This window comes from Bactrocera neohumeralis, chromosome 4, assembly GCF_024586455.1.
Source record: "Bactrocera neohumeralis isolate Rockhampton chromosome 4, APGP_CSIRO_Bneo_wtdbg2-racon-allhic-juicebox.fasta_v2, whole genome shotgun sequence".
Taxonomy (NCBI): domain Eukaryota; kingdom Metazoa; phylum Arthropoda; class Insecta; order Diptera; family Tephritidae; genus Bactrocera; species Bactrocera neohumeralis.
This window is the reverse complement of record NC_065921.1, coordinates 43,027,548-43,047,350: the sequence shown is the minus strand read 5'-3', so window position 1 is coordinate 43,047,350 and position 19,803 is coordinate 43,027,548. Positions and strand designations below refer to the sequence as shown.

The following is a 19,803-nucleotide window of genomic DNA, read 5'->3' as shown; positions in this document are numbered from 1 at the left end:
CCATTAACCACTCACCGTATTCACCTGATATGGCACCGTGCGACTTCTTCCTTCCCACACGTAGAGGCTATTCAAAAGGCTTGCACCGGCAAACTGGCGGCCATACCGGCCAACGAGCTAAAACACTCGTTCGGTATGCTTTTGGCCCGAGCAAAAAGCTGTATTAAGGAGACTATTTTTAATAAAATAAGTTTTTTTAAGTCCTGTTTACCTTGTATTTACATAAAATATTAAATAAATTTTTCCGCTTAGGCCGACTGTGCCAAAATGCGCCGGCTGCTCGATAAGTTCATTTGTCCGCACACACACACACACATCGAGACACGCTCCAGTGTTGTTGTTCTTGTGCACAAATAAATAATACTTATTTCTTTTTACAGTGTTTGTTGTTATTATTATTAATATTATTACTTTTGCGGCCAGCTGTCAATTTGTTATGTTTTTTACTTTTTCATTTTGATTATTTTTCGCTTTTCGTTTTCGTTTTCGTTTTACTTTTCTTTGATAATAAATAATTTATAATAATCTCTATACGCCATATATTTGTATATAAATACGTATATATTTCTGCCGATGACCACTCTTTTGATATCCAACTCTCTGTCTCTCTCTCTTCCTCTCTTCTCTAGCTCGTCGCTCATTTCGGCGTTTGTCGGCGGCTGACGGCGAATTCGATTCAGTTGGCGTGCGCTGATCAATTGACGTTGACTTGGTGAGATCGCTTGTCGGGTACATATATGTACATACATACATACATACATATATGTATATCATTATATTTGTGGTTAGCGGTGTGTCTAGTGCTGAAAGATCAAAGAATCTAAATTTTGAAAAATTCGCAAAAATTTGAACTTTTTATGAGATGAAATTGCACAAGAAGTGTTAAAATATTTTCATTAATTGCAATAGTGTCTGAAATATGCGCAAAAGTGTCACAGTGTGCTACAAAAGTGTGTGTCTGGTAAAAGAAGAAGGTAACAACAACAACTAAAATTAATAAATTCACTTGCATACATACATATGTACATGTAAAATTGCCATGCTAATTCTGCAGCAACAGGAATTTCCGGCGCTTTTAAGAAAGCAAATACCGTCTAAGTCGACTATGCCAAGTGTGAGTGTTTGTGTTGGTGTAGGCAGTGTTTGTGTGAAAGTTGTACGCAGAATATATTAGATACAACAATTATATATACATACATATAATATAACAACAACAAAAACTACAACAACATACATACTACAAAAACAAAAGTTTTCATCAAAATACAGTAACAACAAAAAGTTTTCAACAAAAACAACAACAATTTATAATAATACAACAACAACAATAAGTTTTCATTGAAATGCAGCAACAAGAAGAAGTTCTCATCTATATACAACAACAACATGGTTTCAGCAAAATGCAATGACAACATGTTTAATCAAAATACAACAACAAAGTAAACTCTACTACAACAACAACAATGCAAAAATTAATTATTTTCTTGTGATGTGATTTTGATGAAAACTACAACAACAACAAAAAAGTTTTAATAAAGTTACAAAAACAAGAAAATTATTTAAAAGGTGTCGGTGTTGAATCACCCACCGCCTGCAGAAATAAAATTACGATTATATTAATTATACTTACGTGTATTCAAGCATTATAATAACAACAACAACTTCTAATTGTCGTTTTAGTGTTTTTGTTCGTGCTTGCATGGTGTTAGTGTTATAATTTTTGTGACGCGTGTGTGTGTATGTGTTACAGCAACGCAATTAACCGCCGCCAACAAGCAAGCAGTTGCCATCAAACAGCTTAGCGGCCTAAAATAACAATCATCAGCAACACCAATGCTCATCATCATAACAAGCAACAGCGAGGCGTAGAGACCAAAGCGCTGGAATTCCAAAGTCGCTTTGACGTTTGAGTCCAATAACGCGCTGCTGTTCTAAACGCAAGCACAGAAGAAACAGCAAATCGCTCAACGCTCAACGCTCCAAACGCAAAGTCACGCAACGCTTCATCTGCCTAGTACATACATAAGTAAAAAAAAGTAAAAATTTTTATTGTGCTTACTAGCAACAACAACAACAACAAAAACAATAGTCGTTAGATGGCTTAAATATGGATATTTCAATTATCACCTCCTCCATTGCGGCCGAGTTTAGTGGCGGCGTAGCTGCCAAATCGTTTGCCGCCGCTAAAATGAATTTCTCCGTAGCGAGCACTCGATTATCGCTGGAAGACACGGTAAGTTTTACTTGGTCATTACTGACTCATACACATACCTATGAACACAAAAATACACATGTAACATACATTTACACATATACATACTTCCGTACACTTGCGTATATATGACAGTGTATGTGTCTAGAGCGGCTCATATGTACATATGTATGTATGTATATTATTATTTGCTTTTATTCATATTGAAGTTTGTGATTTTTCAACTTCTGATGGCGGGTGGTGTAGCTATTGACGACTGCGCTGCCGCGTCGCAGCTAACGCCGTTGATGTGTATTTGATAAATGGCGGCAGGCGTTAAACTAGATATACGGATACCATATACATACTACATAAAAATGTTCATAGACACCCATACATATGATTTATCTATGTACATATATCTCGTTACTTAAATTTTCTTCTATTCTTCATATTTGTGGTTTTGAATTGAAACCGCTGTCGCTATTGCTCTCTTTTAGTTAATCTTGAAATTGTTTTTGCATTTTTTGGAGGGCGAAAGTTTTTACTTCTATCTCTCCTATATATTCATACAAAATTACTTACAATTACGTAAAATTTTTAGCATTTAAAGGAAGCCACCCGACAGAGGGTATTGATAAGAACAGGAGCTATAATCAGAATTGTCAAACCTTTAACTGTATCTTTTCGCCATTTTTATCAAGTCATTTATGTAATTGTATTTGGCAAAAATGGTGTAAAATATTCATCATAAACCCACAAATTAAATGAGTTTTCGGTAAATTCCCGAATGTGTACCCCGAGTATATGTGCTCCGGTTTATTAGTTGAATCCGGTAAATAGACCTGTGTTCGAAGTATTTTTTTTTATTCCAGGATTGAATTCACTTTTGCATCACATATTTATTAAGGTGATCTATATCGAGGTTTCCTACTTTTTTAAAGAAAAAACACAGAGACTTCATTTTTAATGGAATGTTTATTATCATTCGAAAGAACACTCTTTGGCATTTATTGTTGAAAGATTATCTCTTTCAAATGTTGACCGCGGTTACGTCTCAGATAGCCAATCCGTTGAGTCCAATCTTCGATGACTCGTTCGTGCATTTTCACTGGTAACTGGCGAATGACAAGTGTAATGTTTTGCCCCAAGACCTGAATCGAAGCGGGATTGTCCGCATAGACTATTTATATGCCCATAGGGAAAAGTCTAACGGTGTGATATCACACGAACTTGGTAGCCAATCGACCGGCCCAAAACGTGAAATTACATTTGATGATTCCAAACCACATCAAAACCGTTCTTTTTTCTGTATGAAATGGCAGCTCTTGAACCTCTTCAGGTTGCTCTTCGTCCCATAAGCGGCAATTTTGTTTTTTTACATACCATTGGGCCAGAAATCGGCCTCATCGCTGAACAAAATTTGGCTCGAAAACGTCGGATCTTCTTGGAACTTTTCATTTGGAAAGGTCAAGCGGCTCCAGTTCTCCCACAGCTGTATTTTGTACCCTTTCAATTTAAGATCTCGAAGTCAAATGTTTCCTTTGAATTCGAACTATCGCGTGAAAAGCTTAAAGTATATTCTTCAATTGCATTATGTTGAGCATGAAATATTTACTCGAAATATTATCTCATGAAAATGCCTTTACAAAGAACATTTGTTGGTGTGCTCAGATGAATTATAAAGTTTGTGGGGTTATACTTTATATACCTTTAATTCTTCTTCCCTTACTCCATTTTATAGAATTTCTTTTTTGTTTAATTCAATTCAATTTAATTATATTTTTGTTTCTTTAGTTTCACGTCACTTGAATTTCAACTCTTCTTTTGGTCGTTAACTTGTCGCTGTTGCTGTGTTCTAGTTGAGACCTTTCCACGTCGAATCGTAGCGCAGCGTTTGCCAAGATGTTTCGAAATCAGAGCATGTTTTGAATTCCATATCAGCGCTCGCGCATCAGTGTCGGAATTTTCGGTGTTTCCATGAAAGCAAATATTGTAAAACGTACTCGTGTGTCCATTTGCTTATTTTCAGCGCACTTGGTTTCTTTGTTCTTGAGTGTGTTGGTGTTTTGCTCGCGTTTGTGGCACTTGTTTACTTTGATTAATTCGAACATTTTCAAATTTTTTTGGATTTTTTTTACTGCCATGAACACATCCATCAAAAGCTTTATTTATGCTTTCTTGCTTCTCCACTTTGTGTTAATTTACGCATAAATTCGTGGTATGTCATTCTACGAGATATCTTCCACTTCCCGGGCTTACCTTTTGTTGGTGGAGTGCGCTTAATTGACTTGGCTTTGGTGTTCGCGAGGCGAAATAAAATAAAATAATTTTCGGTTTTGTTGTTTTTGTTTTACATGCATATACATATGTAATTACGCACATATATGTATATATACTTCTTAATTTTTAATTTTTTTTATGCGTCCTAACCTTAATTGGCGTGCCGCTCTCCCATATCCGTTCACTCAGCGCTTTGTTCAATTTTTTTACGCAGACAGACCTACACATACACATATACTATATTATATGCTTGTATGCGTGCTTGTAAATGTGAATTTCGTCAAAACCACCTGTGTGTTCTTTTTATTCACTTGAAAAACTAAACATTTCACACATTTCTTGCCTCGCTCTGCTCTTCGCCCTTCCGCTCTGCGCTCGAGAGACACTTAAAGTTTGAATTTTAATTTCTCCACAGCCGTTAAGCCAACAAAAACTCAGTCATGCATGAATTTACATTTCTTATTAAATACCTAAATGGTCATTCCATAAATTTTCGTGCGATTAAGGTATTAGTCTTTATTTGTAGATTGTATTTTGTAGTTATTAACGATATATAAATATGCGTGAGTAAAGGGAAAAGTAGAGTTCTTGCTGCTTTTGCTGTTCATCGCACTCTTCGGATGTTTATTAAAAGCAGTCTTAATATGATCGGCTGTCTTTTGTTTGTGGAGGTCAAGTTCAAGTTCATGCTCGGAGTTAACGTGAATGAATGGGTTTATGTACATATATGTTTTATACTCGTTTACCTGAATGTATGTATTTGTAAGTACATAAATTTACATTGATACAAAGAATATAAAATTTTACTGCGTTCTCGTATTCAAAAAAGTGGCTTGGCACCTCCTGCCCTATTGAAATATGATATGGAAATATGCATTTATATCATTGGATTTCATGGATGAAATTGAGAGCTATAAATAAAAATTGGGAATCGTTCAGCAAATACTGTACCCTTCTTTCTGATAATTCATAATGGGTTCACAACTCAGCTAAAGTGAGTAAAATTTCTGCACTTGTTATGATTTTTGTACTGTTTTCATTCATCGATTCAGTATAGGTTTCAGAGATCTACGCACCCTGAAACTAACGAAGGAAAAAAACTGAAAACTGTATTTTTGGCAGACATTTTTACAAAAAAATGAAATTTTCAGTGAAAATATCGCGACATTTTTTTTTTTTCAAATATTAGTAATCGAAAAAAATCCTTCGTCCAAGTCTTTAAGAATTGTATCTCAAAGACCCGTGTAAAATTTCATGAAGATGGGTTGTGTAGTTCTCGAGAAATTTTTCCAACCGACTTCAAAAACACATTTTCGAGGAAAACGCGTTTAAAGACCCCGCAATTAGCCTAGCCAGCCTGGAGCGCACGCAAAATTTAGGCTAATATTCTAAAGGTGTTGTAGAATTCAATAAGACAATCAGGGGTGTTGTGGAATCCAAGACAGAATTGCTTAGCTGTCAGAAATGCAAACCAATTCTGATTTTCAATGATGTCACAGAATCTGATTGGAATTTCGTCTTTTCGAAAATACGCAAAACCAATATTCGAATCAGCTGTGTACTAATGTGACAAAACCTGCAAATACATTTATTTGGAAGCAATCCTATTAAAGTTTTTAATGAGTTCCGAATTAAAGAAAGATTTTAAGAAATAACATTTATCGAATGAATAAAGACGATTTTGGGTGTTAAATTACGTTTGTTACGTTTTGTAAATCTAATATCTTTAAATATCCGGTTTTTTTCAAAAACTCAATAATTAAGATATTTCGTGTTTTTTTATTTATATTTTTCCTATAGAAATCAAGATAAATTAATTCGAAATAATGAAATAAATTGATTTCTTAACTTACATTTCAAATCTGTGAGCGACTATCTTCTTGCTTTGTTTCTGATAGCAAAACCGATGAAATTGGTTTCCGTGACACCTAAAACCGACACAAACAACTATCAGATTCCACAACACCTCTGAATAAAAAAATAGATTTTTCGAATCCCGTAAACTCATGTAAACTCTTAACAAATTCGATGAAAATAGTTCCATATACAATAAATCCCAAAAATACTGGTTAAAACATTTCACCGGCAACAACCGCCTTGTAGCCATGTTTCATTCTCTGTCACAAATCATTCGTCGTGTTTAACCAGTGATAGATTGTCCTTTGAAAGTCGAACAAGTTTACCATTTTCATCGCACGCATCATCCATGGCTCGTAAAACACTTTCATTTGAAAAAATTCATGAATATTTTAACCTAAGCTCGTTTCGGGATTTCTTTACCACTTATCAAGCATAATTTTTGCCATCAAGAAACAAAACTCATTTTTATTTTCACTGCAAGGAAAGACAGCAGCATAATTTTGACACCAATAACTTGAGAAGGATTGAAGTGAATGTCATTAAACTTTCACAGTATTCTAGTTAAGGTTAGTCCAAGAAGAAGAAGTACTGAGGCAGTAGATGAAGTCATTAAACTTTCACAGTATTCTAGTTTAGCTTGGTACTACAAGCCAACATCAGAGTTATTTTGTTTTTGAGGCAACATCTCGGTCACTATATGGGCTTTCCAATACAGGTATTGTAAAAAAGATTCGAAAATTATTCTAACATCGTCATTCGTCGAGAGAGGATTTTACTTCTCAATTACCTTCAGTCCGAAGTAGCACCTGTTGGCAAGAGTTATTCTGCGTTGGATTTCGAGGCTGGCGTTGCTATTGGTGTTAATGTTGGTTGCAAGACAGACGAAATTATCTACGACTTCGAAGTTATGACTGTCAACAGTGACGTGAGAGCGATGGCACGAGAGTGCCACTCTTTCTTTGATTATAGGAGATATTTCGTCTTTTTCTTTTTCACAATCTAACCCGTACGCATCGCTTCCTTATCCTGTTAGGAGAAAGCAGAATAAACGGCGCGGTTGTTGATGAGGCCAATGATATCAATATCACTCTTATAGAAGATAGTATCTTCTTTAGTCAGCACTGCAGCTCGTATTATTTTCTCCAGCACTAGATTGAAGAAGCCGCACGAAAGGAAGTCTTATTGTCTGAAACCTCGCTTAGTATCGAACGGTTGGGAGAGGTCCTTCCCGATCCTGACGGAACTTTTGACCTTGCTCAACGTCTATACAAACTGTCCGAAAAAAATCGTGTTCATGTACGGAAAATTGATTATTTCTATTACTTTTTTCCCGGTGGAAATGAAATCTGTATATTTTAGAGAATTTGTCTCTTCCCTAAAACACACGCTGTTACGAGCTTAGCCCGAGAATGTTGCAGGCGTGTGTCTACATAAATTTTGGTATGTTTATTCTGTACATATACGACATATATTATGTGCAGGTATATACATATATGTATGTGTTTGTATGTCTGTATGTCTGTATGCATGTGTGCAATTATGAAAGTTCATCATCATGAATTAAGCCTTCCTCTGCAATTCCATTGCAATTTCTTCAGCTCTTTTGCACTTCCTTATGAGAATCAGTCATTTCCGTTGCGCCACGCGACTACGACTATCTTAATATGCAGTTCGCGCTTTGCTGTCTGCCAACAAAAGATGTGTTGTGCAGGCGAGGATGCTGCAGAATGTACAGCCGCCGCAGACTCGGAGCATGAGAGCTTCAGATATGCGCACATAGTCGAAATGAAGTGAATGAGATTCATCTTTATGCCATAGACAAAGGCGACAAGAACAGCAATAACAACAACAACAACAACAACAACAAATGCATATAAATACAATGCGGGCAAACAATCCGGCTGGCATGGAGGCAAATCTGCGTTATTCAGTTTAAAGTTCGTTTGGCAGGCAAAGCATTCGCATTGTTAACTGCACGTCCTTCGCGCTTGCCAAGCATCCATCACAACAACAACAACTCACGAATACTGCTGCTGAGTGAGTTCAGAGCATGTGGCGTGTTTGATTGTTGTTGTTGCGCGTTATGCGCTGGCTGCATTCACTGATTCGCTGCTTGGTCGAAGCAAAGACTACAAAACGAAGCTGTATGTGTGTGTGTGCGTGCGGCATCGCGCGCTTAAACGTCAAATAATAATTATGCTGCCCTTTGCGAATTGCGACGCCGCTGGTGGCAGTGGCAGCAGCAGTGCAAAATGCTTGCACACGGCGTACCAGCATCGCCGCCGCCTGCTGCAGTGCTCGCCAACCAGTCGGCCAGGGTGTCGTGTGCTCTTCATGCCTGCCACAGCCGGTGTACAGTTGTATCAGCCGACTTTGCTGCAGTAAGCCACACACCTCAGTGTCCGCGAAAGAGCAAGCCCTTTTTAATAACACAGCTTTCTAATACACTTATAGCTGTAAATAAATATACGGGTGGATAAATATGTGCAGCAACCCTGCAATGAAAAATTCTAAATTTTACTTTTTGTTGGAAATTTCGATTTTTGTTTTAAATATAGTGTCCAAGCAAGAACAATGGGAAATATGTAGAGAAAAGTGTAACTCCAAGGCTAAACATTTAATTCGACAAGCCAAGTTTCCGAAACACAAGTTGAAAGACGCACATCTTAAAAAAACTATATTTTGTTGTCAAAGAAAATGCGGTTCTCCCAACAATTACACAGACTTTTATTAGCTTAGCACTATATTTTGGCCTTCCTACCTATTTTGGAAGTATTTGGTACCAGATGGTCACTATAAGACTGATAGATGCTAGTAACATCACTGTCAAACCTCTTTGAATGACCTCGCACATCTCGGAAGAGACCTAAATATATGGTATTATTCTTTATGTTCAGAGATAATTATAATGAAACAATAAAATTCGGAGAAGATAAATTTCGAGGCATGGTGCCGGGTTTATAGTCCTTGGCCGCATAAAAGTCCGGGTTCGTCCCTGTTACTTAGACACGACGGTCGTGGGAACAGGAGATTATACACCATATCATATTTTTATCGATAACAGGTAAATCAGATAATATTTGTAATGCTTCTTTTTATACTCTTGGAAACTGTAACTACTCAATCAGTCTTTTGTAAAGTAAGGTCAAGCTCTTCTCTATTTGATTATTGCACTTTTTATAGAATATTTATAATCCTTTCCGATTATCAGCGTTTAATAGCCCGCATCCTCGATTTAAACTGCAGAAACATTTTTGGTGTTGTGAAGAAATCGTTTTTTTTATAATTTCTTCGGTTATGGGTATATGCTTAGAATTTAACATTCATTATATCCCTAACTATAGATGTTAACATTTCTGAAATGTTATGAAAATTCAATGCATCTGTATTAGGTACCAATTTCTTTCGGCTTACCATATTCTTTGTTCATCTAATAGAATATTGTGGAAACATAACAGCAGTTCGACACCATACTGGTATCACTAAGCACTCAGACTTTATTACACAGCATCGGTCTCTATGCTTTTAGGCACTTCGCTTCAAATACCTCACTCGGCAGCTCAGTCTGAACTTATTCAGAGAACCGGAAGTTGAATTTAAGAGAGTTTGTCTCTGGGTTTAAAAATATTTGCTTTCAGTTTTGTAGATCAATTAAGGAAACACATAAATGGACAATATTGACTTTTTGTAGTTAACTATTCCAATGTTAAACTTTTTCACGCAAGGCCCGAATCGAAGCGAGATTGTCCGCATACACTTTAGACTTTACATATTCTCATTGGAAAAAGTCGAACGGTGAGATATCACACGATCTTGGTAGCCAATCGACCGGTCCATAACGTGAAATTATCTGCCCACCGAAGTGTCCTCTCAATAAATCCATTGATTGATGCGATGCGAGTAAAGCACTGCCGTCTTGTCGAAACCAAATGTCGCCGAGTTCACGAGCTTCAATTTCAGGCGTCAGACAGTAGGTTATCATGGCGCGATAACAGTCGCCATTGACAATTACGTTCTGACCGGCATAATTTTTTTAGAAATATGGATCGATGAATCCACCGGTCCACAAACCACTCCAAACCGTTGTTTTTTCTGTATCAAATGGCAGCTCTTGAATCTCTTCAGGTTGTTATTCGTCACAAATCGGGCAATTTTGCTTGTTTACATGCCCATAGACTCAGAAATGGGCCTCATCGCTGAACAAAATTTGTTTCGAAAACGTCGGATATTCTTGGAACTTTTTAGTAGCCCATAGAGTGAAGCGCTGTCGCTTTGGACGGTCGAGCGGCTTCAGTTCGTGCAAGCTTTCAATCCCATACGTCAGTCCGAGTTGTTGCGACCGGCGCCGAATCGACTGCCACGATCTTCGTGTACACTCACAACTACGGCTGATGTATTTTCTTCACTGCGTGCTGGACTTGGTATATTAAGTCGAATATTATCCAATAATGAATGCTGGTCCTCAAGATGGGTGAAGGTGTTGCGAATAATACGCTCAGTAGACCAATATAGCGTTAACCATAAGGTGATTTTTGTAATTTTTATTTCCAACACATACAAAAGAACTAAACAATTTCCTACAGAGTCTGTTTACTTTTAATCGCCTGTGATTGTGTGTGTTGGTGTCTTCTGGTTTCTAAATATGTGCCTTACAATTCCGGACGCTTACAAATGCCAAGGAAGGAAAGGAGTAGTTGCAGTTACTCTATTGTTGCGCCCTCTCCTTGTGCACAAACACACACATACACTCGCAGCCACTGCGCTAGAGCGCTACTAACACAGCACTCCCGGTCGACTTCGACTCTGTTCGCGGTGGCTCAGTTGCCTTTGGCTTTAATGCTGCGCCAACTCCTGCACACTTTCTATGTTGCTGGTTGTTGTTGTTATAGTTATTGTTTGATTTTTCTTTTTATTATATCTTTTATGCACTATACTGCATTTGCCTCTGCATTTCCTCTGCGTGTAGCCTTTGTCATTGGCATCACTGCATAACTATCTCTCTCACTGTCTCGCTCGCTCCCGCTCTCTTTAGATCATGGTACTTTGCGCTGTTGCTGCGAGCTGCTGTAGTCTGATTTTCTATGCGGCGACTAGTTCAGTAAATTCTCAACTTTGCATTTGTTTCTTTGCCTCGTGCTGTACAAATAAGTATGTAAGTATGTGTGCGTGTGTGTGTGTGTTTCTATGTATTCTCCGTATATGTATGTATGCCCTCTGCGCCTGCATCCTTGGCGTCCTTGCTGTTGTGTTATTGTCCTTTTCGCATACATATTTGCGCCTAACTGAAGTATTTGTGTGTTTTATTGTTGTTGTTTCTCATTACTTGTCTCACTCCATGCTTATCTCCAGGCTTGTTGGTATGTGTGAATATGTGTGAGTATCTATTTATTTTCCCATTTTGCTGAGCACGAGATGTCTTGCCTGTGGTTGCTTTATTTGTTTTTTCTTTATCTTTTTTTTGCAACATGTTTTTGTTGTTATGCATTTTGTTTATTCCTTTGTTTCAATTGCCTGCAGTTGTTGCTTCCACATCCTTTTTATCGCTGCAGTGGTAATTGCCAAATTACGTGTCCACCTAACAGCTGTTAGCTCTTGCTCTGCGCCCGGCATTTTTTCAAACTGCTTTGTATCTTACTAATGCTTTGGAGATACTACGTAATCTCTGCTCAAGTAGCGCTTTTCCCCTCTGTCTAGGGGTTTCACATGAAAATGTGGGAAAATACGTCCAGAGTTTTATCTGCAATTCTCTTTGTTTGGAAATTCGTGCATTTCTATATTTTTACAGTTTCTAATGGTGAAATTCTTGTTTCTTAGAGGCTCTTTTTAGAGAAGGAGAAAAGGGAGATATTTTTTTATATTTCTTATCTGCATAAATAACGGTAATGAAGTTCAAGCTTGAGCAAATTTTACACTAGGGATCCAAATTTACGATTTTCATACTTTTAAACAGAAACTTCAAATTAAATGCGAAATGTTTATTATCATTTGAAAGAACTTTCTTTGACGTTTATTTTTTTAACGATTATCTCTTTCAAATGTTGGCCGCAGCTACGTCTCAGATGATCCATCCGTTGAGTACAATTTTCGATTACTCGTTTGAGGATTTCGACTGGTAACTGGCGAATTACAAGCGTGGTGTTTGGCTCCAAGGCCTGAATCGAAGCGGTATTGTCCGTATAGACTTTTATATATCCTTACAGGATAAAAGTTTAACAGTGTGATATCACACGAACTTTGTGGCCACTCGAGCTCCATAAATCCATTGGTTGATAGAATGTGGGGAGCGTGGCGCCATCTAGTTGAAACCAAATGTCGCCGAGATCACGGGTTTCAATTTCAGGTATCAAATAGTCGGTTATAATGGCGCTATAACGGTTTCCATTGACGGTTACGTTCTCACCGGCAATATTTTTGAAACCGTAGTTTTTTGTGGATGAAATAGCAGGTTTTGAACCTCTTCAGGTTGCTCTTCGTCCCTAATGCGGAAATTTTGCTTCTTTACATAACTATTGAGTCAGAAATGGTCCTCATCGCCATAAACCATATTATCACTATCGATCCAATCTTGAGAGACTTAATGCCATTTACAATATGTATCAACCATATACTCTGCTTTTCTTCTTATCAAGTTTCTGTGCACTCTCTTGTGGCATACACTTCGTGCAATTAATTTATAGCGAAATACGATTAACAGATCATTAAGTTTTTTCCGGTGCAACGAAATTTCCGATGCTGCGACTAACTTGCAAAATAGAAAACAGAAACACCACTCATACCACTCTACACTAATTGCGAAAGCATTTCGAACCAATCGCCGTTTCGATGGGTGCTCTCAGCTTTTACGCTCATTTTGCATTTTCATTGGATTCTACGGTTTTGCACATTTTAATAGAGTTTCATGCCTCGACACGCCACCTAAGCCGAAATGTTTATGGTGCTTGTTGTTGTTGTTATTGTTGTGATTTTTTGCAAATGTTGTTGCTTTTGCTTTTGTAAATTTTTGTAGTTGTTATTTTTGTATTGGTTGTGGCTATTGTATTTTTGTTTTTGTTGTTGTATTTTTGTTTTTATTGTTGTATGTTTGTTGTTGTTGTGTTCATTCTGCTTTATCCTGTTAAACTGTGCCGCCTCCGGCCTAAGTGCTGCTCATGCTCTTGCCTGCCAACCTCCCACACACCCAAGCACCTAGTCCTAGTCCGAGTATACGTACTACACCTGTATGTGCCTGCGTTCAACTAATTCCCTACAAGACGCCCACACCTAACGCAGTTTACATTTAAACGAAGCTGCTTCCAGATCGATTCGTTGCATACAAATGTACATGCATCTGACGCGCGCTCCTCTGTCCTTACCTATTACCGATTTGAGCGTTGGCTCCATCGGCCGTCGGTCGTCGCTCGTCGGTGTGGCGTCAACAAAAGTTTAGGCAGCTGCAAAAAGTGAAAATTTTTCTTGATGACACTCATGTTTGGCAAAAGCCTGTAGTCGTTTTGTTCGCTGTTATTGCTGTTGTTGTTGTCATCCACATTCCAAATGGCCGTTCGTGCCGTCGTGCGTCTGTTTGTATGCGGCTTGCAGTTTACAGCGCTTTAAACGTTTAATTTTGCCTATTCCGCTTTGCTATGCGTTCGCTCGTGTGTGTGACTGTCGTTCGCCCTTTTTTCTGTTTTCTATCCCCCTACTTCCCCGTTTTTTGCTCTATCACCTCGGCTTGTTTTTCTGCCCTTCAACCTAAACAGTCTCATAATTCACGTTTGCTGACAGTTTTGCTGTAGAATTTTTGTGTTGCGGGCGGGTTGGTGGAGCGAACGGCTTTCACTGCACACATTTTTTCGATTTTTGTTGTTGTTGGTTTTGTTATTAGTTGTTGTTTTATTTGTGCCCTTTCCAGCGCAATGCAAATTGTATCTATTTCGCAATCGAAAAAAGTAAATGAAATTTTACAAATCTGCTCGCACACATACATACATACATGTACATGAAAAGCAAATACAATTACAGAGAAGTTCTATGCTTGACTCTGCATTCTGTATCTGAAATAATTTTACACGCATCCAGCGAGTGAAATATAGCAGAAAAATTCTGCTTACCAACACCATTCCATTCACACATTTCAATGCATGTGTGTGTTTTTACATGTACAGTATTTGTAAATATGTATTTGCTGACCCTGCCACCTTGCGTGAAACAAAAACTCCACGCATCACCAAAGCGTAAAAGCCATGCATCCATGGCTGCGCTATCCATCGTTTAGACAAATGTGTGCTAACAGAGTACATACATACACGCATACACACACATATGCACATACATATGTAAGTACCGGCATAAATTTACTTATTTTTTCATTTCATAACTTTGCCTTTCGTAACTTCAATTGCCATTTTCTCTACGCTCTTGTCACAATTGTTACATTTGCATTGTGTGTTTCACTTGCCTTGCCATTTATTTGGCTGTTGCCATTCATACAGGGTGAGAAAAAATAATAAAAGGTATCAAAATAAGAAAAAACATTAACTTCGGTTGCAGCGAAGCTACAATACTCTTCAAAAATATAAAATATTCCATACAAGAACTTAATTGCGGTCGGGAAGTTTGTATGGCAGCTACATATATGCTATAGTGGTTCGATCTGAACAATTTCTCCGGAGATTGCACCATTGTCTTAGACAATAACATACGCTAAATTTCGTGAATATAACTCCTCCTTTTCTTTGGAAGAAGAAGGACGTGTGACAAATTTCGGATCGATATCTCAAAACATATATACCGACAGATGGACGGACGAACAGACTAACGGATGTGGCTACATCGACTAAGTTCGTCATGGTATATATGGCTTATAGGGTCTCCGATGCTTCCTTCTAGGGGACGGAATGCTGATAAGCTTGATAGGAGGGTCATCCTTTCTCTAATTTCATCCGATTGGAATCATTGGTTTTTCAATATCTTCTAGCTTACCGGCGTAGGGCCTATGGACTGCAGTGAACTCAACAAGTGCTCTTTAGAATGCTGTTTTTAGTAAAATACATAAGATCATGATGGTTTGGTTTGAAGCTAAGTTATAACTTTCTCTCAGTTTAAATTTATTTTTTATACTGCGAGAAAGTTCAGTAAAAATCTTGTACTGCTTTGACGATATCAAAGCAAGTTTCCATAACACATGATTAGATAAGTGTTAGTTTAATAAATAAACTTATTGAAAGAGCTGCTATAAACTTTCAAGTATATCTTTTAGACAAAAATTTCAGATTTTTTCAGAATTGGAAATTGGTCGAAATGACCACTTCGAATCAAAGCTAGGTTAAGAAGTCGATCCTAACAGGGTTCTCACTCGGAAAACTTGAAACGCCGATTCATTGTGGCACCTAAAACCCATATATAATGGATCATAAGATCCTCATAAATCTATAAAGTCTGTCCAAATATGTTAATGCGGTTAACATCAATTTCGGCCATGTCTTCTGGTTCGCGGAAAGTATAACGCCGAAATGTTCCAACCACAGTCTTGCAAAAGTTGTGTAATTCAAGAAAAAGTGTTTGCATGTTTCATCCTCGTCTGCCACCATACAGCTTTGATAATATGCGCCTTACCACACGGATGCCTATGGGACAATGTCCAAGTACTAACTCTCACTAGAGGCAAGATAATTTAACGAGAGTAAGTAGTTTTGTGAATCTTCTGTGTTCTACTCTAACTCAGAATGACCTCGCAGTCGGACAGAAGCTAGGCAAGCTCATGCGCGGTGCATAGATCCAGTGCCAAAAGTCGGAGGACAACGGCAATCCAACTTGCTCCTATTTCGTTCTAAGAAGAACGGGTGCGCCGTCTCTTGCGAGCTCGTGAGCTCTGCAGTTTCCACCGATTCCGCTATGACCGCTCACTGAACGCTGAATCTGATAATGAAGGAGCTTGCTGGAATTGGTGGTGAGGATAGACATTCCATGACTTGTCAGCTATTCCTGTTTGGACCCATTCATATACCAGCTTCCCTGAGCCTTAGACCGATCTTCGCAGCAATGCAGTAAAAATCTCTCAAAACACCAACAGAAAATATATTCATCTCTCTCCAATGTTGCTGGAATCGAGCACAGTTTATTTGCCACTATTTTCACACCACACACCCTGTAATCATGCACACAGCTATAACCGTAAATACAATGGCAAACATTTTTGTTAATGCATTGTTTTATTTATTTCTATAATTTCGTAAAATAACGCACAAACCGCCCCATTCAGTTGCAGTAACTCGCCGCGCCTCGCTCGCAACGCCTGCACATGCAGATTTCAACACACACACGTATGCAAATCACACGCACACAACCGCACACCGCTCCTGCATTTCTTGCCCAAAAGCTGCGCGGTTTTGCTCTCGATTATGCTGGCGCCTCGCTACCGCCTGGGTGTCACTTCATTTGAATATGCAAAAATTTCGCAATTTTACTACGCACCCACAACAGCAACAACAACAAACAGATTCGGAGTAACAACGACAACAAAAGCAACAGCAACACGTGTATGTGGAGCCGTCGAGCATTTATTGGCTCACCCGCACTTCGCCCACCATTCGCTGGTTGGGATTATCCGTTAGTCTTTTTTGTATCTGATGCAATATATGATATAATACATGCATATGTGTGCTCGTTGCCCTGACTTCACGCTTTTGTAGTTCAATGCGCCTTGTGAATGCAAGTGAATTTCACAATGCCAATGATTTCTGGAATATAAAAGTTTTAAGTTTTTGTTGTCGTTTTAATTTATTTATTGTAATTTTTGTCCTTATTTTTTGCATGAAAAATTTGGATATTTTAAGTTCTTTTATTTATAATACTGATATTACACTACCGGTTAACAAACTAGTTACAAACTAGTTAATTTTAATGTGTTTAGGATCACTATTTCCAGTTTATTCCTTTTTCTAGGACCTGTAACGGGTTTTTCAATAAGAACGCTACAAAAGGATAAACGATTTTCAAATGGGCCAGACAGCTAACCCGAAGAGGCCGTACGAACTACTTGCTCTTAGAAAAATCAATCTCGCCGCAATTATATGCGTTTTGACTGGACCTGTCCAATAGGTTTTGTCGGTTACTCTTTGCCAAACCTGTATGGAGAAAGCCAAGTTAGAATCATCTTGTCACTTTATGCTCTATTGTCCGGCTTTTGCCAGACTGAGATTGAAATATATCGATGAACACATCTTTGGAGAACCTAGCAAAGTGGTTGGGAACGATATTCTTCTTCTTTATTAGCGAAGACACGGCTTACGCGGTAATAGTCGAGTTTGCCCCTAAATCCTAATTCTTAACACGTTTGCAGTGATCGTCATCGAAAGGAGGGTCTCTCATCCGACGGATATTAAACGCCTCATAAATTTATGGTAAGCCGATCCACTGTTAGGAGGTTATGGGTAACATAAATGTCGAATATCTGTCCGTTTGAGATCCATTGTTTTTGAATCATAACACCTGACATAACCTAACTCTAATTCAAAACCAAAAATGTATTTCAATTAAGACTTCCTCGAAAACTTTCAAGATGACTGCCGCACATGATTTCTAATGATCGAAAGATTTTCAGCAATACAATCCACTTTGGTTGATCTGATTAAGATTGAGATTTATAATCGATCCCTTCTTGGAAGATTGGTTCTCAAAGTTATCTTTACGATTATTAATCTTTTCTATCATGTTCTAAGAGCCATACAGTTGGTAATGGCTTACAATAATCTTTGTGGGGTCGTACTTATAAAGATTTGAAGACGATTTATTCTTCTTTTAAAATTGAACATATAATATTTTGAAAAGCACACCTAAAGCTTCGTGTAAACGCAATAAAAACAATTCCATACCGTCCGATTTTGTCTCAGATCCGTTTTATTTGAATTTGTGGAAAAAGTCATTAACTTCTCAGAGGCATTAAACAATTTCAGTCGCACCGCTGAAATCAATGTAAAATTCATATGTGTTTTCACAAAAGCGCGCAATAACAACAGCAAAACAAAGCAATCTCACCCCAAACAATAGCTTGAGAAAAAAAAAACGACAAAAAAACATAAAAATTCTGCTAATAAAAACAACAAATCCACTAGCTATCAAAATGAAACGCTTAAATGCTCCAGCACTACCTATAATTAGATAAATAAATTCAAGTTGTACCCGAGACAGACAACTGACAACCGAACGGCGAGCATCGCCCTGCTAAGCTGAGACATAGCGACAAAGTCACGTACTGGTGCCGAGTGAGACCGCTGGCAAGCAGCAACGGCGATCGCTGGCTCTAGAGCCACACACCCTGTCAGTCAATCACTCAAACACGCTGAGTCATTTATCATGCTCATAGAACTGGCTCGCTCGCTGGCTGTCTGGCGATTTTGCTACAATTGGCGAAAGGGGTTTGAAGATGACGAAACCGGGTTGAAGGTAGTAACCGAAATGTGTGCAATAAAAATTCATTAACTGGCGGGACTTTTTTTTGGTTGTGTGTATATGAATCCATTTTTTATTATACAATAAAACGAAGGCTTCAATTTATTAGAAATGTTATATAAATATAAGTGTGTACAGTTCTTTTTTGTCGTAGACAGCGCTTATAGGGTTATAGCCGAGTTTACAACAGCGCGCCAGTCGTTCTTCCGTTTCACTGTTTGCCAAGATTACAAGTGTAGCCAGGGCGGGTGCTGCGTCAAATACTCTCAGAGCTACAGTATTTTCATCCATTCGGACCAATAGCGAGCCGGTAACTCTTAATTCGCTCGTCGAGGTATTTCTCGTACAGCTCATCGTTCCATCGATTGCGGTATTCACCGTTGCCAATGCGCAAAGAAACATAAATTTTCCGCAGAACATTTCCCCTCGAAAACTCATAACGTCAACTCATCATATGTTGTCATCGTCTATGCCTCTGCGTCATATAGTACCGTACGTTTGATGATCCAACAACAGCTACAATTTTGGCATTTCCTTCCTCTCCCTTCTTTGTGGTCATACTTTGGCTACCGGCTTACGCTATTAAGACTAACTTATTAGGAGATCGCCAGATATCCGTAATCTCCGTTCGAGGCTGAGCTATTTGAGAACCTCCTGGCAGGCAGGCTAATCCGCGGCACGTGTCGCATGACATCTTTAGACAGCTGTAGCAACAAATATCCAACTAAAGAGTCCGACCTTAGATAAGTACCTCTCAATAGGGGAGAACTGTTCCTAGACCATTCCTATTATCGTCGTGATACTGTGGAATCTATTATAACTCGGGAAAGGTTCAAGATTTTTGCCGATCTTAGAGCTGCCACACTATTTTTCATACTTAAAATCAGAAAAAACAATTAAATATTTTTAAGACTGATGCAAAATTAATAGGCCATATTTTCGCATAAAACAGTTCATTCATCGAATCTATGATCACATAATCTGCTGCATTAAAGTCACCATTCGTCACACACTGTTAATTAATAATACATGTTTTTGGT

The 19,803-nt window shown here is 38.2% G+C and overlaps 1 protein-coding gene and 1 long non-coding RNA gene across 5 annotated transcripts in view; one reads left to right on the top strand and one right to left on the bottom strand.

The window, feature by feature from the left end:
• Nucleotides 1-709: 709 nt before the first annotated feature.
• Nucleotides 710-2,226, bottom strand: LOC126757121 (uncharacterized). Its single transcript, XR_007666692.1, has 3 exons — nucleotides 2,128-2,226; nucleotides 1,631-2,011; nucleotides 710-803 (listed from the first exon to the last, which is right to left on the bottom strand). It is a non-coding gene; the product is annotated as an uncharacterized LOC126757121 (long non-coding RNA).
• LOC126757084 (uncharacterized) overlaps nucleotides 2,141-19,803 on the top strand; it is a 72,384-nt gene continuing 54,721 nt past the window's right edge. For all 4 annotated transcript variants that reach the window (XM_050470683.1, XM_050470684.1, XM_050470678.1 and 1 more), the window contains exon 1: nucleotides 2,141-2,233. The gene's annotated coding sequence lies outside the window, so the exon portion shown is untranslated. The remainder of the gene's footprint in view (nucleotides 2,234-19,803) is intronic.